The 22,051-nt window shown below is 45.1% G+C and overlaps 1 long non-coding RNA gene across 1 annotated transcript; it reads right to left on the reverse strand.

The window, feature by feature from the left end:
* Positions 1 to 6,238: 6,238 nt before the first annotated feature.
* Positions 6,239 to 17,314, reverse strand: LOC115089983. Its single transcript, XR_003856285.1, has 3 exons — positions 16,757 to 17,314; positions 7,726 to 7,778; positions 6,239 to 6,375 (listed from the first exon to the last, which is right to left on the reverse strand). It is a non-coding gene; the product is annotated as an uncharacterized LOC115089983 (long non-coding RNA).
* Between the last annotated feature and the right edge of the window lie 4,737 nt (positions 17,315 to 22,051).

Genomic DNA, 22,051 nt, shown 5'->3' on the forward strand with positions numbered 1-22,051 from the left:
GTACAAAGTCTAAACGTTCAAGTTCGAGAAACGAGGCCATTCGCTGAAACCAGGACAGGACTGATGGGAACCCGTCCCGGGCTGTCCAGTTGTTTACCCTTTTCCACTGAGAAAATTAGCCATTTAATCCTACGCTTTGTTTCCTGTCTTTTAACCAGTTTGTAATCCACAAAAGGACATCGCCTCCTGTCTCATAACTTTTTAGTTTTCTTAGAAGCCTTTCATGAGGGACTTCGTCAAATGCCTTCTGAAAATCCAAATACACTACATCTACTGGTTCACCTTTATCCACATGTTTATTAACCCCTTCAAAAATATGATTTGTGAGGCAAGACTTCCCTTAGGTAAAGCCATGCTGACTTTGTTCCATTAAACCATGTCTTTCTATATGTTCTGTGATTTTGATCTTTAGAACACTTTCCACTATTTTTCCTGGCACTGAAGTCAGGCTCACTGGTCTATAGTTTCCTGGATCACCCCTGGAACCCTTTTTAAATATTGGGGTTACATTAGCCACCCTCCAGTCTTCAGGTTCAATGGATGATTTTAATGATAGGTTACAAAATTTACTTAATAGATTTGAAATTTCATTTTTTAGTTCCTTCAGAACCCTGGGGTGTATACCATCCAGTCCAGGTGATTTACTACTCTTCAGTTTGTCAATCAGGCCTACTTCATCTTCTAGGTTCACCGTGATTTGGTTCAGTTCATCTGACTCATCACCCTTGAAAACCATCTCTGGAACTGGTATCTCCCCAGCATCATCATTGGTAAACACAGAAGCAAAGAATTCATTTAGTCTTTCTGCAATGGCCTAAACTTCCCTAAGAGCCCCTTTAACCCCTCAGTCATCCAACCGACTCCCTTATAGGTTTCTTGCTTCCGATGTATTTTAAAAACTTTGTATTATGACTTTTTGCCTCTACGGCCAACATCATTTCAAATTCTCTCTTAGCCTGCCTTATCAGTGTTTTACACTTAACTTGACAATGCTTATGCTTTTTCCTATTTTCTTCAGATGGATCCTTCTTCAAATTTTTGAAGGATTTTTTTTGACTAAAATAGCCTCTTTCAGCTCACCTTTTAACCTTGCTGGTAATCGTTTTGCCTTCCTTCCACCTTTTTTAATGCATGGAAGACATCTGGACTGCGCATCTAAGATTGTATTGTTATAACTATTTATATTTTTCCAAACAAACAGAGAAAAGTACATAGAAGCAATAACTCATATTGCAGTGAGGTACATGGCAAAAGATAGTACATAGGGGAGCAAACGATTGAGGGACAATAGAAGTGGAAATAAAAAAATAACCCTAAGTGGCACCACAAATTAGCTTAAGTATCATTCAAATAATCAAGATATGGCCCCCAAGTACTGGTAAATTTAGCATGCTTACCCTTAAGACTGTATCGTAGCTGTTCCAGATCAGCAATAGCCTGTATTTGTGAGCGCCAGTGAGGCATACTAGGGGTGACTTTTTTTTATGAATGAGAGTGATCGTAGCATCAGCCATAGTGCCCAGGGAATGCCCCCCACCACCAGTAGGGAACCCATCAGGGCCAGGACATTTACCCTCCGGTAACAACTTGATAGCTGCCTGAATTTCAAGCAGAGAAATTGGGGCCACCATAAGATTCTATTTTTAAACAATGTCTACACCTGTTGTACACTTTTAACCTCTGCAGCTGCACCTTTCAGTTTTTTTCTATTTCGCTCATTTTATCAAAGTTTCCCTTTTGAAAATTTAGTGTTAGAGCTGTAGATTTACATACTGACCCCTTCCAGTCATTAGTTCAAATTTTATCACGTTATGATCACCATTGCCAAGTGGCCCCACCACTACCACTATTACCTCTCTCACCAAATCTTGCGTTCTACCAAGAATTAAATCTAAAATTGCTCCCTCTATCATTGGTTCCTGAACCAATTGCTCCATGAAGCAGTAGTTTATTCCATCCAGGAACTTTGTCTCTAGCAAGTCCTGATGTTACATTTACCCAGTCAATATTGGGGTAATTGAAATCTCCTATTACTGCACTGCCAAATTTATTAGCTTCCCTGATTTCTCTTAGCATTTCATCATCTGACCATTTTGGCCAGGTGGACGGTAGTATACTCCTATCACCGTACTCATACCCAACACACATGCAATTTCAACCCATATAGATTCTAATGAGTATTTAGTAGAGATGTGAATTGTGTCCTCGATCGTCTTAACGATCGATTTCGGCTGGGAGGGGGAGGGAATCGTATTGTTGCCGTTTGGGTTTTAAAAATATCAGTGAAAAATCGTTAAAATCGTGAGCCAAACCCCTAAAACCCACCCCCGACCCTTTAAATTAAATCCCCCACCCTCCCGAACCCCCCCCCCCCCCAAATGCTTTAAATTACCTGGGGATCCAGCGGTGGTCCAGAACGGCGGCGGTCCGGAACGGCCCCCTCAATTGAATCCTTTTGTCTTCAGCCGGCGCCATTTTGCAAAATGGCCGCCACAAAATGGCGGCGGCCATAGACAAAAACGATTCGACGCAGGAGGTCGTTCCGGACCCCCGCTGGACTTTTGGCAAGTCTTGTGGGGGTCAGGAGGCCCCCCCAAGCTGGCCAAAAGTTTCTGGGAGTCCAGCGGGGTTCAGGAAGCGATTTCTTGTCGTGAATCGTTTTCCGTACGGAAAATGGCGCCGGCAGGAGATCGAATGCAGGAGGTCGTTCAGCGGCGGCCCGGAACCCCAGGCAGGCAAGTTACCAGGCAGTCCTCATGTCCACCAACCACCCAGCTAGCTACATTTATGATGGCCGACCTAACCCTTCCCTCCTGGGTAGTAGCCCTAGGAGTCTTGTACTCAGTGCAAGAGGACAATGCATCACCTGGAGAGAAGGTCCTTGCTACAGGATCATCACTTCCTGCTACACCAAGATGATGTTCTCCAACCGTGAGACTTTTCTGATCCAAGGCAGCACCGGGTGACGTGTGAGGTGTGCCACCGTCGCACCAGGCAGGCAGGTTACCAGGCAGTCCTTCCGTTCATCAGCCACCCAACTATCTACATTTATTATGGCCGACCTAACCCTGCCCCCCGGTACTGTAGAGGTTACATGGGGTAAATCAATCAGGAGCCTGAGTTTTTTATTTTTATTTAATTTTATTTATATTCCAACTTTCAGCACTTCAAAGTGGATGACATTCAGGTACTGTAGTTATTTCTCTATTCATAGTGGGCTCACAATCTGACCCTGAGGCCACAAGGAGTGGTGACAGTGGTATTTAAACCCTGGCTTCCCACTGCTCTAACCCTTAGTCTTTTATAGCCAGCGAGCAGAGGTGTTTCAGGGATCGGGCTGAGGCAGAGCTGGAGGGGCAGAGTCAGCAGAATTTCAAATGTCTCTCTGGTACAGCACAAAAGTCGAGCCACGCACTTGGAAAATTATTGTTGGTGATGAGCAGGAGTTTTACTTGTTATTTGCCTGGTATATTGAGAGAAGGTTTTTTTTATTCAGATGATCTTCAGCCGGGCAGCAGTATAAGAGCGCAGAGTTCCACTGGCACCAGGAGCTGGAGCTGAGGGGATGAATCCCAGGACCGATGTCTTCACCCTGCTGCTAAGTTCTGAGAGAGAGAGACTGTAACACTGAGAGAGAGATGCTCGTTTCAGCAGACAATGCACTGCTGCTGAGGATCTGTTAGAGGGATAGTACGGGCTGAGAGAATGAGAGTTGGAATTAGCAGAAAGAGAGAGAGAGACTTGTTTCAGCTGGGAAGTACAGCTGTGGGGTGACAGGAAAAGGTTACACAGCACCCTCATATCTGACTATGAAGGAAGCAGCATTTCACTCTGCAGACAAACTGTTAAGTACCAGCAGTTACTGCTCCTTTCCTTTTTTCCTCTTTGCTGTTTGCAGTTTTCCAAGCCTTTTGAGTTAACTGTAAATCCTTTTCTTATATATTATAACATTCATTTATTAGCACTGTTTCTGTGAATGATTAGTGACAGGTTATTACTGAGTATCAGCAGGGTCCTGCACCAAGTCTCACACTTCTTTCAGGTTTTTGTGTCAGGTAGAGCTGGAGTAACCAACAAGCATCTGAATCAGTGAGGAGGTCTTCTGACCACAGATTGTGCTAATAAATAAACATTTGACTGCTATATAGTGATTCCTCAGTTGTTATATTTATTGTTTTGTCTTTTCTGGGTCTCTTTTCTAAGGTCTAAGCACCTCCCAGAGGAGGACCTAGTTTAGGGTAGTGAGTGGACTAAACCATTTGCTATGGCTCACTGGAGTAACTATAGAGGGCAGACAGTTCCCTGTGATCTGAGGGACTCCTCGTCTCTGAGAAATCACTGATTAGCACTGTGAAATCCCTGAATACCAACAAAATGTTTCTTCATTTATATTTATAAACTAATAGGTCCATTCAGCGGTGCTGAGAGCAGGAAGTTAGCTGGACTTACCCAGGTACGGGTTCCCGCTGTATAGACCCAAAGACAGTGGAGTAAGTTTATCTATCTCACTTCAGGGCTGCTACCCAGCTAAACATAAGCCCCACACCCGGTCATCTCTTTTTATCCAGGTAAGTTAGCCATTCATTGACCCACAATTTTAACACTTTGCGGTTTGTCCAGCTAAATTACAAACTCAGCCGGACAAATCCGCTGACCAAGCACCTTTAAAAGTATTACAGGGCAAGAAGCGATGTTTTCAAAGTCTCCTTACCGTTTTTTTTTCTTCGAAGCGCATGCACTGCAATCAGACCAAACACACACGGGATGTCAAGGAGAAGTCAGGGAAAGGAAAAGGGGAAAGGGGAAGCATAAACAAGATAGAGAAAGGGGAGGAAAAGTAGAGAACAGCAAAGGCAGGTGGGCAGAGAGGAAGGAGGAGGGAGATATAGAGAAGGGAGGTATGGGCTAGGGGAGAGGAGGGAGAGCAGGGAGAGCATTGGAAGGAGGGTGGGAGGAGTTGATACAATAACAGGAAGGAGCAAAGGAGAAAAAGATGGAAGGGGGGAACAGGAGATAAGGCCGGGAGATTGATGGGAGAGGGAGGAGGGGAGATGCAGAGGGGGAGGCATGGGGTAGAAGAGAGGAGAGAGAGCAGAGGGAGCAGTGGAAAGAGGGATGGGAGTAGCTGCACTGGTGCTGAAGTTTGCAGGATGAGCGGAACCGGAAAGAGAAAGAAAGGAGATATGTGAGCATTTCCTGATGTCCTACTTTCCATCTGAGGTACAGGCATTGATATTGGTTATCACAAAGTTAATTGTGCCCATTTCTGTATTCAAAGTAAGGGGTAAGTTTTCAGAAGAGCTGCTAAGTGACCACAAGAGTTGATTCCGTTTACTGGATAAATTTTCAATCACGGCTTGGCGGCTGGAAATATTCCCAAATTTAGCTTAGCCGGTTCAGCACTGAGAAGCCTCCTGAATACTTACCCTGAGCAGCTCCAGAGGATCTAACCTCACTGAAGGGCCTGTCCCTTAATCTAAAAAAAATACCCACCTCTACCCTGACTCCCAATCGCTCGGTCATTTTTGATGCAGGCTTGTCTTCGTCTGTTAAAGAAAGGTTCAAACTTTAAATTGTGTAAGGCTGAATGCACATCACCATTATATACAGGGAGGACAATAATGAAAGCCATTTCTGGGGATAAAGTGCTCTTTTATCCACAAAAATAGGCTATTTGATTACTGTCCATCCTCTACACAAGTAAAGGTAGGAGCATATAACAAGGTATATTTCTGGTTTGGAGTTCGGACAGGGGGAAAACTATATGCTACCCAGCTAAACATAAGCCCCACACCCAGTCATCCCGTTTTATCCAGGTAAGTTAGCCATTCATTGGCCCACAATTTTAACACTTTGCGGTTTGTCCAGCTAAATTCCGAACTCAGCCGGACAAATCCGCTGACCAAGGACCTTTAAAAGTATTATAGGGCACAAAGCGATGTTTGCAAAGTCTCCTTACTGTTTTTTTTTCTTCGAAGTGCATGCACTGCAATCAGACCAAATACACACGGGATGTCAAGGAGAAGTAAGGGAAAGGAAAAGGGGAAAGGGGAAGCATAAACAAGACAGAGAAAGGGGAGGAAAAGTAGAGAAAAGCAAAGGCAGGTGGGCAGAGAGGAAGGAGAAGAAAGATATAGAGAAGGGAGGCATGGGCTAGGGGAGAGGAGTGAGAGCAGAGAGAGCATTGGAAGGAGGGTGGGAGGAGTCGATACAATAACAGGAAGGAGCAAAGGAGAAAAAGATGGAAGGGGAGAACAGGAGATAAGGCAGGGAGATTGATGGGAGAGGGTGGAGGGAAGATAGAGAGGGAGAGGCTTGGGGTAGGGGAGAGCAGAGGGAGCAGTGGAAAGAGGGGTGGGAATAGTTGCACCGGTGCTGAAGTTTGCAGGATGAGCGGAACCAGAAAGAGAAAGAAAGGAGATATGTAAGCATTTCCTGATGTCCTACTTTCCATCTGAGCTACAGGCATTGATCTTGGTTATCACAAACAGGCCAATACAGTAAGGTGCGGTAGAAAGAGGTGCATTAGTGCCGGGCACACCTGCGTTTGCCGCACGCACAGTTCGGATCACATACCGCTCGAGACTGTATTTAAATGGCAATCTTTGCGTGTCTTGAAGGCTTTATGCATAAGCAACACGAAATCAGACGAAAAAGAAGAGTCTGAAGACAAATCTGTCTGATCCCCCTCAGGGACCTCTGGATTGGCAGCACAGCTGGGTCTCGCAGGTCTGTCCCCCTTAGGGACTCTGCGTTGTGGTGACAATCGCGGTGGAGGCTCGTCCTCCCCCCGTGCCGCTGGCGCCTTGGGGCGTTCCCACGGGAACGGGTCGGCACCTGAAGAATGTAAGTCCCCAAATGCTCAGGTCACTGTTTGGACCCTCACCAGGTCCCTGCCCGTGGCCGCAGAGACCCCCTTGCCTCCGGAGAGGCAATCGGAACACAAATTGTCCCAGGACAGTTGCGCCCGCATGGTGCCGCAGGCCCTACAAACGGCCCGATGCGGCATGCTGCAGCAAAAAACCGCCCCGAAAATCGCTCGGAAGGTGGCGAAAATGGCGCGCAAGCACCCAAATGCGACCGGAAGGGAAGGAGAATGAAGCCCAGACAGAACACACAAAAAAAATTTTTTAACTTTTTTTTTTTTTTTAATATACTCGCCCAATAGTCTCCGGGTCCTGGACCTACTGGGGGGAGTGAGCCAGGCTCCCCGGTATCACCCCCAGTCACAAATTCACGCTGGCAGGAGGGCAAAGCACCCCACACCTCAGCGGCCTCGGAAACCAGGGGGGATGGTCCCCCTCCGGACCTCACAACCCCCTGGGAGGCGGGAGACTGGACCTGCAGGCAAACCACTGCGCTCCTATACCTTATTCTAACTTTATCCTTCTCTTTACCCAGCTAACAATACTATCTAGAACTGAAAAACTAGGCCTCAGCACAGACTGTAGGTTTTGCACCTCCTCCACCTACTAGGAGACAGAAGAATACCACCAGACTGTAGGTGGCACCAGCCTAGATAAGGCATAGGTTTGTTTGATAAACTTCTGCCTCCAACTGCTAGAGGGGGGCAAAACCCAGGAGTCTGGACTGATCCGGGTACGTACAGGGAATTTAGCTTAGCCAGTTCAGCACTGAGGAGCCTCCTGAAAACTTAGCCTGAGCAGTTCCAGAGGATCTAACCTTACTGAAGGGCCTGTCCCTTAATCTAAAAAACATACCCACCTCTATCCTGACTCCCAATCGCTCGGTCATTTTTGATGCAGGCTTGTCTTCGTCTGTTAAAGAAAGGTTCAAACTTTAAAATGTGCAAGGCTGAATGCACATCACCATTATATACAGGGAGGACAATAATGAAAGCCATTTCTGGGGGTAAAGCGCTCTTTTATCCACAGAAATAGGCTGTTTGATTACTGTCCATCCTCTACACAAGTAAAGGTAGGAGCATATAACAAGGCATATTTCTGGTTTGGAGTTCGGACAGGGGGAAAACTATATGCAGAGCTTTCCTTTAACACCGTGCCCTCACAAAAAGCAGGCAGGGGTATTTTTGAGGGGGCAATAAACAAAGCAAATCTAGATGTGTACTTTTGCATTCCTTATCACCTCAGGTTAAAATTCAGATGGGATTAGCCAGACCTTGCATACTTTGATTATTTAGGTCAAGGCTGGGAAACATCCAGACCCAGATGAGACCCACAGCTCAGTCCCAGGCAGCCACTGCCAGAGCCCCAAACCAGAGGTTCATGGAGGGAGCTTTTGCTCCGTGTCTCTGACTCCCTCCTCCCCCTCCCCCCATAATCAAATGTTCAAGGCAGGAGCGAGCAGGATCTGCTGCCACAGCTTTGGTTCGTCTCCCCACCTTGTCCTTGAATGAAATATTCATAAGGGCTGGAGAGTGGCACGAGAGCTCCTGCCTCATCCTTGGCTCCTTCCTGCAGCCTCCCACCCCAAGAAAAACTGGGAGAGGCAAGACTCGCTTTCAATTGCTTCCCCTCCCCCTTTATAATCCCACACAATGTTTGTTTTGGTTAAATAAAGGCCGCAGTTTATTATAACATGACCCGAGCCCCTAACACTTAATACACTATTCAACATATACACCCCCCCTCCCCTTTTATCCCCTTCTTAACAACTTGCTCCCCACCTGGACCCAGTGGTAGAGCTGTAACCGTCTGTTTTTAATCAGTAAGGAGGTCCAGACAACTGATCCGCAAAGATAGACTTTTATTGCTAGCAAGATGCAGCTAAGACAAAGGCTTAGTACAACTGCATGCCACGCCCCCTTCGGAGCAAACCCTTATACACTTTACAGTTCTTATCTTTCACACATGCGTTCTGGTTTTGCTGAATAAACATTTTACAACTGCTGAGCGAGCATATTCCGGCTGAAGGGGCTACTGACCCCCTCCCTAGACACCCTGGAACTTTCGTGAAACTTCTCCCATGTTCTGCAGGAGAGGCTGCTGGGACTTGCAGTTCTGGAAAGGAATTTGCGAGTCTGCAGTAATACAGCCCATCACATAATACATCCATTGTTCTAATCTAGGTTACAGCAGTGAAAGCTTATCAGAGAATAAGAACAGCGAAGCCAACAAAATGAAAATGTGCAATGTGCTGACAGAAAGTTTCTCAATGTCCTAATTACAGCTGTATTGCAGACTGTAAGTAAACCCGTCATGAAGCAGGGAAGTCTGGTACATGAAGTCCTTTGTTAGGTTGAAGCGTTCAGACCCCTTCATTCCCCCCTTTGATACTTATCATTCTGTATGAAAAGTATCACACCATCACAATGCAACTGTGCAACTGAAAGAAACAGAAACAGAAACAAGAAAAATTAGCAATTTGAGTTCTCAGGGGGCCCTAATTTCCCAAACAGTCCGATGGTTTCTTCACGGGTTTGAGACGGATGGGCCCTAATGGCTCCACCCCCCTTTGTAGCCCGAACTTGTCATGTATGGGAAGATGGCCCAGGATAAAACATGAGGATGGTTAAACAGGTTCTGTAGGCTCAGAGGAATACATGTACAGTAACAGAAGCTGCGTGGCTGTTTTGCGTTCAGCAATGTCCTTCATCACCCGACGAAGGCGGTTTGAGCAAGAAAGGAATAATTCAGGGTCCTAAAAGACAAAACAGAATTAAACTGGCTGGGATAACAAACAAGCTCTTAAATCCATTGATCATGGAAAACCAACCACGGAATCCATTGGTCCAGTCCCATGCACTATTCCACTGCTGGACAGGGACGTGTGCCATCTTGACCATGCGATCAGTGATATCTTGGATAACCTTGCTTTGGTCATCTACCTGTAAACAACAATTGGAGAGGTTAAATGTTCCACAAACCCTCCTTCCTGGGCCAGAAGGTAATCTAAAACCAATTTTGGTATTTTCTTTTGCCCAGAGTTTAAGAGCGGGAGCAGTCGTTGGTGATGAGCTCCAGGACTGCCTGAAGCCTGATTGTTCAGTTGTTTTCCCACTATAATGCTCCATGCACTTGAATTGTAAGAAAGGCATATTTAGAGTCTGTATAGATATTTACAGTTTTTCTTCTGCCAACTGCAGAGCTCGAGTAAGAGCAATTAATTAAGCTTTTTGTGCAGACGTTCCTGGGGGAAAAGGTTGAGCCTCAATGATTTCATCTTCGGATCAGTGAATAAAGTCCAAGCTCCCTGCCAGGGTTGATCCCTCAGGTCTGGTCTACTGGAATGTATTGTAGTCATGACTTCTTCACAGTCATGGCCAACTGGTTCAGGTGCCGGCATAAGAGTGGCCGGGTTCAAGTTTTTGCTGTCTTGTATTTGAAGTTCAGGTGTTTCACACAGTAAGGCTTAATACTTGACGAGACGTGAATTAGTCATCCATTTTGGTCCATGGGTCTCTGGTAGTCCTTGAATAGTAAGAGGAGTTGTTACTTGTAAAGTCTGTCCAAATGTTAGCTTAACAGCTTCGGGTATCAGTAAGCATGCAGCAGCAATGCTTTGAAGGCAACCAGGCCATCTTTTTGCAACATTGTCCATTCCTTTTGACAGATATGCAACAGGTTGTTTCCATGAGCCTAGAGTTTGAGTCAATACCCCAATGGCCATGCCTTTCTTTTCATCGACGAATAGATGGAATGGTTTCATTACATCTGGCAATCCTAGAGCAGGTGGTTCAATCAAGGCATCTTTCAGTTGTTGTAAGCTTGTCAGTTCATGGGTTTCCCACTGAAAAGGCTGAGATTCTGCCTCCTTTCCCCGCAGCTTGTCGTACAGGGACTGGGCGATAACAGCGTAGTTAGCAATCCACAGCCTACAGTATCCTGCAGCTCCAAGGAACGCTCGGAGCTCTTTCTTGCAAGTGGGTACAGGTTGACCTCGTATTGAACTGGTACGGGATATTCCAAGGCAACGGGTACCTTCCCGGATCTGGAATCCCAAGTATTCTACTTCCAATTCACAAATTTGCACCTTCTTTTTACTTGCACGGTATCCTTTTGAGTACAACGTCTTTAACAAGTGGAGTGTGGCTATAGCACATCCGTGATACGTTTCACGAAACAACAGAAGGTCATCCACATACTGTATGACTGGCCCATACGTGACTTGGTACATCTTCAAGTCTTTTGCCAGTTGCTCCCCGAACATCGTGGGTGAGTGCTTAAATCCTTGCTGTAAGCGAGTCCATGTGTACTGCTGCTTGATTCCAGTTTGTGCATTTTCCCATGTGAAGGCAAAGATCTTCTGGCATTCTTCTGCTACTGGAACGGAGAAGAAAGCATCTTTGAGGTCAATGACACTGTACCACTTGGAGGTAGGGGAAACTTGAGCCAAGATTGAGTATGGATTTGGTACGAGGGCTATTAGATCTGCTACTTGATTGTTCACTTTCCGTAAATCTTGTACAGGTCGGTAGTCAGAAGAACCGGGTTTCTTTACGGGCAGTAGAGGAGTGTTCCAAGCAGATCGGATTCGCCGGAGAATTCCCAAATCATACAATCTCTGCAGGTGTACTTCAATTCCTTCTCTGGCCATGTATGGAATGGGGTATTGAGGTTGATTGATCACCTGTGCATTCTGTTTCATCTCTATCCATATGGGGGTAGCGTCGATAGCTATTCCTCCCGGGTTCTGCTCGGACCATACTTGGGGTACACTATCCATCAGTTGTCTGCGCTGTTCGTTAAGAGGGGTGTTGTTTTCATCTCGATGTTCGATGGTTCGTTCGACTATGGGAAGATGTAGTCTCCATTCTTCTTGGAGGGGACAGATGAGTATCACTGGATGGTCCCCGAAGGAGGCTTTAACTTCCCCTGTTGGTTGAAATCTCAATGTGGTCTGAGGCTTACACAGCAGGTTCCATCCGATAAGGGATACCATGGTCCCGCCTACTTGTATACTTCATTCTTTCTGCAGAGGGGCAGTGAGTACCTGACCTGAGGCACCCACTACAGAAACAGTCTCTTTCGTCGGGGGGGGCCGATTGGTGCAGTCATGACAGATCGTTGGCCTCTGAGTCCAACAGGCCCCTGATTTTTGTTGTGTTACCTCGTGGATCTCCACCAGAGGGTCAGTGGGGATTCTTCCCTCCCAATCTCTTCAGGCTGTATGCTCCTTGTCGCCTCCCCTGCCATCTGCCAGTGGGGGTTGTCCAATCTCCTTCCTCCTCGGCCTCTTTGTGTCGGTGCAGGTCCATTTTTGTCGTTAGTATTCACTGCAGGGCTCCCGTATTTCTTTTGCCATTCTTCACAGTCTCTCTTCCAATGGCCTTCATTTTTGTAGTACGCACACTGATTCTTTCCAAAAGGGGGTCTTGTTCCCCCTCCTCTTCGCGGTCTGCCATTGTCTTGGCTCCTTCCCGTCCCGAGTGTCCTCGAGAGCGGCGGCTAACAGTCACTTTCTCCTTCATGTCTCTACTTGCTTCTCTCTTTTCTCTTCGACTTCTCTATTTCCACATACTTGGTCTGCTATAGCTTTTAACTGGCTGAGGCTCATGCCCTCAAAGCCTTCGGCCTTCTGCAGCTTCTTTCGGATGTCGGGTCTCTATTATTAAGTTCCTGGTTGCAGGGACGGGCCCTTTTCTTCTCTTCCTGATCCCTGTTCCCATACATCTCAAAATACGATGAAAAGATCACAGTCCATCTGGAAATTGAATAGGTGACCTGCGCCTGGAGGCAAATCAATTCTGACGAGGCTGAGAAGCTGCAAAACATTGCTTCCTTCATACTTGTAAGTTTGGCATTGGGTTAATTCAATAAAGTCAACCTGGATCTGCAGGCAAGGATCCAGGGGGGGGGCGCTTTAGGTGTGCAGGAGTGATGATCAAACCCTTTGAAGCCTTGTACCAATTACATTGCAAACACTAAGAACATATGGTAATAGCCAGAGCCCAGCCCCCACCAGTGGTAAAAGAACATAATTGCAATATATATATGTGTGTGCTACTACTTTATCATTTGGGCCGACTCATATTTGCTCTTGTTCCTAATCTTGCATAGTGGCCCCTTCTCTTGCCCACAACTTCCAATAATCCTTATCTTGCGCCTGCCACTGAATCAAAATTTTTAATATTAAGTCTTTGTTTTCTCCGGGTTTTTTTTTTTTTTTTGTTTTTTTTGTTTTTTTTTTTACAAACGGCATCCTGTAATTCCCACAGTCAGCGCTGCACATGCTTGGCTGTCTTATCTTGCCAGTTCCTTAAAACAGGGAGTAGCTCTGCATATTTAACTACTGCTAGCCAAAGAAGCAACAAGAAAAACTTTAACAAAGAACCCATTCTTAATCATTTCTCTAAATTTCCCAGAGACAGCTTCAAAATAAACTGCGTCAGCAAAAGAGAGTTCATACTTTATCATGCGTTCCAATGTAACTTTTAAATAACAGATAATATATAGGAGACAAGTAAGAACAATAATTAACATGGTATTAGAGAATAGAAAGATAAGCATAGGGAGGACACTGGAATAGAAGATATGAGAAAACTAAAACTTCTGATTAGCAATGCCAGCATTGAAACGCACAGCCATATTGAATGCCTACGCACTACGTACTGACACGCAGTGGGACGCACCACCATTCCACTTTGTACTGTAACAATTAATTTGCTGCTATAAAATGTCTTAAAAATAGCCTGCATCATAAGGCACTAAATGATTTGTAAGGGACCCTTGGTTCTGGTATTTCTTTGCAAGTAGCAATCCTTTGTCAGATTACAGACAGTTTTAGCAAGGACCTTGGAGAATAAATTTAATCAGCAGAAACTCGGAGCTACAATCTTTCTTTCTTTTAATTAACATACCACAATTCTATCGTTATTCACATACGCACACCATGAACTAACTTTCAATAATGTTCTGTTAAAACAAACGAAACAATTTTCATTCACCCAGGCTAGCCAAATGTCCTTTTTTTTTTTTTTTTTTTCTCTCTGGCTCGATCCCCGCCTCTCTCCTGTAATTATCTCTGCCGTTAACCCTTAACTGCCATCAAGTTCTAAACTTCAACACCAGTAAATGCATTCTCAGTAATCAAATCAGTATTTTAACTTAACATTGTAAATTAATTTGTTGTATAGTAGTCTTGTGCAGCATCTGTAAACCAAAACTCTTCTTATTAGGGTTTAAAACAATTAAAAAATCCCTGGTACATGTGCTTGCAATTCACAGATAGCAGTTATCAAAAGAAATAATGCATTTGATCACAAAAAGAAATTTGTCTAACCGATCTACCACAGTAGAATTTTTTTTTTTCTTTTCAGGTACCTTACAGACAGACAGACACTGGGGACTTCCGGTTCCCCATTTTGCGTACTTGAGTTACCATTATGAGGGCGGCTCCCTCTACTAGCTTCTTTGCCCACGACGGAGGATTTTCAATAACTGCGATCCACGCGGTTATGTATGGTATATCCTCAGGGCAACCCGGGTTCCCTTCTCGTATGACTATTTTCTGGACCCGTGTGGCCGTTTGGCCTCCTACAGGAACCTTTAATTTCCAATTTACACAGAAACCGGGCCATTTATGGGTGCATCGTTGAATCATTCCGGGTTTTGTACATTTATGTTCATCGAACACTTCGCTATAGTGTTCCGTCATGACTTTTAATGGAGTAGAACCGCCCCCTCCCATTAGGATAGAGTTCACAGACAAGGGAGGGAAAGGAAAACGGATAGGTAAGGGGTCCTTATCCGTCAGACACAAAAGGGTCACACTCGCCCCGACTAGAACGCGGTCGACTGCGAGGCCATTCACTCTCTTTCACACAACAAGAAACCTATTCCCAAGATTTCTTTCTGATTCCCAAAATTCAAAAATTTCCGAAATTCCAATTCAGGTTTTCAGTAACGAGGTCTTCGGAGGGGGAGCTCCTACTAACCACGCTGTGGGGTTTGATCAACGCCCCCTCGATCCATTTCAAGATCGGCTGGTAATTTAGCTGTATCTGGTTTCTAATTCAGGTTCCCCTGTTTCTTATTCCCGTGCAGATAAAAGTATACTTGCCTGAAACGTTCTCTCGATCGCGAAGAAAGCCTTCTTTCCGAATCACCAGCCCAGAGGTCTCAAGAAGTTTCTTGTGGAACGGTCCCCTCAGAAACCTGATCGCTGAACTCAGCGGTGGCCACTCACCAAGTAAGTCTGGGGGATCGCTCCGCCACCAAACCACCGGACCAGCTGGGGGGCTAAAATAGCGTCCCCGGCACCTCCTGGCTGGCTCGCCAAATGTAACCGTCTGTTTTTAATCAGTAAGGAGGTCCAGACAACTGATCCGCAAAGATAGACTTTTATTGCTAGCAAGATGCAGCTAAGACAAAGGCTTAGTACAACTGCATGCCACGCCCCCTTCGGAGCAAACCCTTATACACTTTACAGTTCTTATCTTTCACACATGCGTTCTGGTTTTGCTGAATAAACATTTTACAACTGCTGAGCGAGCATATTCCGGCTGAAGGGGCTACTGACCCCCTCCCTAGACACCCTGGAACTTTCGTGAAACTTCTCCCATGTTCTGCAGGAGAGGCTGCTGGGACTTGCAGTTCTGGAAAGGAATTTGCGAGTCTGCAGTAATACAGCCCATCACATAATACATCCATTGTTCTAATCTAGGTTACAGCAGTGAAAGCTTATCAGAGAATAAGAACAGCGAAGCCAACAAAATGAAAATGTGCAATGTGCTGACAGAAAGTTTCTCAATGTCCTAATTACAGCTGTATTGCAGACTGTAAGTAAACCCGTCATGAAGCAGGGAAGTCTGGTACATGAAGTCCTTTGTTAGGTTGAAGCGTTCAGACCCCTTCAGAGCTACACCCATAGAGTCCATTTCCTTACCCCGCCTCGCACCAGCGTGGGTAAGTACCCCGGCCTCAGAGCTTCGGCCCCCCTCTTGCTCATTGGCCACCTCATGTAGCAGCCCCACGCTACATGAGATACCTCCCCCCCCCCCCCCCCCCAATGCCTTTTAAAAACACATAACAAAATCAACCATATTGGGCTGGGGTTACCCGCCACTGTGACAATCAATAAAGACAACACACATTGAATAACATCCAATGATTCTACCATAAGGGAGGGAGGAGGGAAATTATTCCAGCCTGCTCCCTCAGCCCTCTCGCACCCAACTGAGGCGCGAAAGGGCTCTCTGCCCTAACTAACTATTACCCCAACCAATCCCAGCTCCTCAATTCAAAATACTTCCTTTTCATTGGCCCCTTAGCTTTACTTTCTCCCCCTCCCCTTTCCCTCCTAACTTATAATTTAACCCTATCCTACCGCTCGCTAACCCCCGTTATTATCTGCTAAGCAATACAAGATTGCTTAGCCTTCACTTAAATGTTCACAGGGAAAACAGAGCAAGAGCTGTGCTGCTTCTGGCTCTGCCCCTGCCACACAGAATGAAATATTCATGGCAGAAATGAAGAGCACACATCACATCTCTTCCTTTACCTCCCTAGAATAAAACATTCTTAGCAGAAGTAAAGCAAAAGCTGCTTCACCTGACACTCGGAGGTTAAACCCTTGCTCACTTGCTTGGACCTTGAAGATCCTAGCAAGCACTGCAGAGGCCTTGCCTGCTCCTGCACTTGTGCCTCTCTCCTGACAACCTCCCACCCACCAACTGGGTTTCCTAAGTACCCTACTGTAACCTTCACTACCACGTGCTCCTTCATGAGGGCTTTCTGAGGACATTGTGACTCCCTAAACCTGGGGTTTCACAGTATCCAGACAAATAAAGAAGGCACATCCAAAAAATACCAGAATCACTGAAAAACTCACTTACCTAGGATCCACAGTGCTAATAAACAGAGCTTGTTATGAAGAATGTATTACAAGCAGGGGAAGAAGAAAAGGAATTTCACAATAACTCCAACTGGTTTTTAAGTGAATGTTTTTGCAGAGCTGAATGCTGCACCTGTCTCAGTTGGCTCTGAGGGTGCTGATAGGATCAGCTCAGACTGTACAACTGGCTGGGCTTCTTTAGCTTTACAAACTCTCCCTGTCTGTCCCTATTAACCCACAGCTCTATCTCTCCCTCAGGGACCCTCTAATGGTAATAAAAGGGAATTTTACATGGGAGGGAAATAATATTAACCACTAAAACTGTTTTGCTAAAAGGAGAAGTAAGGGAAAGGAAAAGGGGAAGCATAAACAAGACAGAGAAAGGGAATGAAAAGCAAAGAACAGCAAGGGCAGGTGGGCAGAGAGGAAAGAGAAGGAAGATATAGAGCGTTCACCCAGCAAGATAGGAACCCATCTCTTGAAGAGACAGCATAGTCCAGGCAGAAGGTCTGTGGCAGATAGTGAAGAGACAAAGTGATGGTCACAGGAACATGGAGACGTTGGAGGCATGAAGACCCAAGAGACGCTGGAGGCATGAAGACACAGGAGACGCTGGAGGGACGATGACACAGGAGACACTGGAGGCATGAAGACACAGGAGACGGTGGAGGCATGAAGACCCAAGAGACGCTGGAGGCATGAAGACACAGGAGACGCTGGAGGCATGAAGACCCAAGAGACGCTGGAGGCATGAAGACCCAAGAGACGCTAGAGGCATGAAGACACAGGAGACGCTGGAGGCATGAAGACCCAAGAGACGCTGGAGGCATGAAGACACAGGAGACGCTGGAGGCACGAAGACCCAAGAGACGCTGGAGGCATGAAGACACAGGAGACGCTGGAGGGACGATGACACAGGAGACACTGGAGGCACGACACCAAAGCACAGGGATCACAGCCTAGGAGCAACAGAGGACGTCTGTTGCAAAGAGCAAGAAAGAAAGGAGTTGCCTGGTTTCAAACCTCTACTATGGTGATGTCATAATCAGACATCATAATCCTGAGCTGGCTTAGCTCTCCAGCTGCAGCCCTTAAAGGGACCTAACACTTTGCTCTCTGGCTATAGTTTTCCCCCTGTCCAAACTCCAAACCAGAAATATGCCTTGTTATATGTTCCTACCTTTACTTGTGTAGAGGATGGACAGTAATCAAACAGCCTATTTCTGTGGATAAAAGAGCGCTTTACCCCCAGAAATGGCTTTCATTATCGTCCTCCCTGTATATAATAGTGATGTGCATTCAAGCCTTACACATTTTAAAGTCTGAACCTTTCTTTAACAGACGAAGACAAGCCTGCATTAAAAATGACCGAGTGATTGGGAGTCAGGGTAGAGGTGGGTATTTTTTTAGATTAAGGGACAGGCCCTTCAGTGAGGTTAGATCTTCTGGAGGCTTCTCAGTGCTGAACCGGCTAAGCTAAATTTGGGAACATTTCCATGCTGGTAATCAGTTTGCCTTCCTTCCATTTTTCTTAATGCATGGAATACACCTGGTCTGTGTTTCTAGGATGCTACTTTTAAACAAGGCCCACGCCTGTTTTTTCTAACTACTTTTCTCATTTTCTCAAAGTTTCCCTTTTGAAAGTTTAGTGCTAGAGCCATAGATTTACATACTGTTCCCCTTTCAGTCATTAATTTAAATTTGATCATATTATGATCACTATTGCCAAGCAGCCCCACCATTGTTACCTGTCTCACCAAATCCTGAGAGGAGAGGATCACCTTGCTGGTGGCTGAAAGGAATCAGTAAGTTTTTGCTTGGGACATTGTCTTTTTTTAAAGTATTGTGGCAAAGTTAACTATTTGGGAATATTATTTAGTGTGTTTGTGCCTTTAATAGTCAGAAAGGCAGTGAATAAACAAGTTAGACTGTATTTTTAAATAGTCAGTCAATAAGGTAGCAGTAGGTAGGCAGTGAATAAACAAGTTAGACTGTATTTTTAAATAGTCAGTCAATAAGGTAGCAGTAGGTAGTGTGTTTATTTTTAAAAGTCTGCAATACAAACTGAGTGTTTGTATTGAAAAAAAAAAACCCACAAAAAAAAACAACCAACCCAAAAAGTATCCAGAAGCTAGAAATAAGCTAGGAGCAGTATATACCTAAGTTGAAAAGTTGAATAGTTCAGCTCAGTTACTCACCTTGGAAAGGTGTTGAGGTAGTGTGATTGGGTTTGAATAGGCACCAACATTTGTTAATCAAGAGAGCAGTGAGTCACTCAGGCTGACTAACTGAAGTTAAGAATGTTTGTATTTCCCAACCCTCCCCCCCCCCAGGTCATCCCTTAATTTATAGGCAAGTGCCACTTTCACAAAAAAAAAAAAAATCCCAACAAAACCTTTATTGAGAATTCGATCAGAGCCCAGTAGGCCACTACCAGACACATAGTGAATTCACTAATACATTTAAAGGACGTTAGACACATTCCTACTCCCATAGCAACCTAAAACTTAACTAGGAACTGATCAAAATTGAGATGAAGACAGCAGTCCAGCACAAGAGGGGGGCTTCCCAGTCTTTTGCATCGAGTGTCACATGTATGATTTTTTACCCACCGGTGAGAAGTTGTACATGTGCATGCGATGCAAAGAGCTCCTGGCTCTCAGAGAACGAGTCCGATCTCTGGAGGCTAGAGTGGCAGACCTGGAGGAGCTGAGGCAGACAGAGAGGTATATAGATGAGACCTTCAGGGACATAGTAGTCAAGTCCCAACTTCAGACTGGCAGCCCTGGTGCTGCCTTGGAGGAAGAAGGTCTCATGATGGGAGAACACCAACCAGGTGCAGCAGGAAAGGATCCTGTAGCAAGGACCTGCTCTCCAGGTGATGCATTGTCCTTTCTCACTGAGGATATCTCCCCAAGGCCTACTGCCCAGGAGGAAAGGGTTAGGTCGGCCGTCATAGTTGGTGATTCAATTATTAGGAATGTAGATAGCTGGGTGGCTGGTGGGCATGAGGATCGCCTGGTAGCATGCCTACCTGGTGCGAAGGTGGCGGACCTCAAGCGTCACCTAGATAGGATTTTAGACAGTGCTGGGGAGGAGCTGACTGTCATGGTACATGTGGGCACCAACGACATAGGAAAATGTGGGAGGGAGGTTCTGGAAGCCAAATTTAGGCTCTTAGGTAGAAAGCTTAAATCCAGAACCTCCAGGGTAGCATTCTCTGAAATGCTCCCTGTTCCACACGCAGGTCACCAGAGGCATGCAGAGCTCCGGAGTCTCAATGCGTGGATGAGCCGATGGTGCAAGGAAGAGGGATTCAGTTTTGTTAGGAACTGGGGAACCTTTTGGGGAAGGGGGAGTCTCTTTCGAAGGGATGGGCTCCACCTTAACCAGGGTGGAACCAGACTACTGGTGCTAACCTTTAAAAAGGAGATAGAGCAGCTTTTAAACTAGAACAAAGAGGAAAGCCGACAATCGCTCAGCAGCGCATGGTTCGGAGAGAGGTATCTTTAAAGGATACTAATGATGCATTAGAATTAGGGCATCCCGACAGTGAGGTTCCAATAATTAGAAAAGTAGTCCAAGTGCCTGTAACTAAAACCTCTCCTGAGCTAAAAATTTCTAACTTATCCCTATCAATTAAAAAGCAGAATGAAAATACAAACAAAAAACAAACTTTGAAATGTTTGTATGCTAATGCAAAAAGTCTAAGAAGTAAGATGGGAGAATTAGAATGTATAGGAGTGAATGATGACAGACTTAATTGGCATCTCAGAGACTTGGTGGAAAGAGGATAACCAATGGGACAGTGCTATACCGGGGTACAAATTATAGCGCAAAGACAGAGAGGAGCACTCGGGAGGAGGTGTGGCGCTTTATGTCCGGGATGGCATAGAGTCCAACAGGATAAACATCCTGCATGAGACTAAATACAAAATTGAATCTTTATGGGTAGAAATCCCTTGTGTGTCAGGGAAGACTATAGTGATAGGGGTATACTACCGTCCACCTGGTCAAGATGGTGAGATGGACAGTGAAATGATAAGAGAAATTAAGGAAGCTAACCAAATTGGTAGTGCAATAATAATGGGAGACTTCAATTACCCCAATATTGACTGGGTAAATGTATCATCACGTCACGCTAGAGAGATAACGTTCCTAGATGGAATAAATGATAGCTTTATGGAGCAATTGGTTCAGGAACCGACGAGAGAGGGATCAATTTTAGATCTAATTCTCAGTGGAACACAGGACTTGGTGAGAGAGGTAACGGTGGTGGGGCCGCTTGGCAATAGTGATCATAATATGATCAAATTTGATTTAATGACTAGAAGAGGAACAAAGTGCAAATCCAAGACTCTCGTGCTAAACTTTCAAAAGGGAAACTTTGATAAAATGAGAAAAATTGTTAGAAAAAAACTGAAAGGAGCAGCTACAAAAGTAAAAAAATGTCCAAGAGGCGTGGTTATTGTTAAAAAATACCATTCTAGAAGCACAGTCCAGATGTATTCCACAAATTAAGAAAGGTGGAAAAAAGGCAAAACGATTACCGGCGTGGTTAAAAGGGGAGGTGAAAGAAGCTATTTTAGCCAAAAGATCTTCATTCAAAAATTGGAAGAAGGATCCAACAGAAGAAAATAGGATAAAGCATAAATGTTGGCAAGTTAAATGTAAAACATTGATAAGACAGGCTAAGAGAGAATTTGAAAAGAAGTTGGCTGTAGAGGCAAAAACTCACAGAAAAACCTTTTTTAATTATATCCGAAGCAGAAAGCCTGTGAGGGACTCAATTCTTTTTACCACACAAGGTGTTGGCTTAGGAGTTTACCTAAAGCTTTCTTATTTCGTTTCCAGTAACCATTCCCACACTTCTTCTGGGGAAGACGATATCTGCTATGAATTTGCATGAGATCAAGTAGCACGCATAGAAGGAAGGGCCTGTAAATCTATCCCACGCATATAGATTGTGGATATCCTGAAAACCTGACAGGTGGGGTTTCCACTGCACATATATGGAACCCATTGGTCTTCAACTTGCTTTTTCGGTATCTAAGTTATCCTTGCACTCAGACGCATGCCTGTTTCTGCAGCAAGTTAAAAATGGATCTACTGGGGATTGAACCCAGGCCCTTCCATGTGTAAAGCAGATGTGATACCCACTACACTATGGAACCAACTAACCTCTTCTGTTAACCTGTGAGCAACTGTTGAACTCTTGATGCCAGACTAAAGGAGGACTAATTGAACAAGCATCTCAGCTAGAGAAGTGCATTCATTGAAAACAAAATATAAAAAT

The sequence above is a fragment of the Rhinatrema bivittatum genome, chromosome 4, assembly GCF_901001135.1.
Source record: "Rhinatrema bivittatum chromosome 4, aRhiBiv1.1, whole genome shotgun sequence".
Taxonomy (NCBI): Eukaryota; Metazoa; Chordata; class Amphibia; order Gymnophiona; family Rhinatrematidae; genus Rhinatrema; species Rhinatrema bivittatum.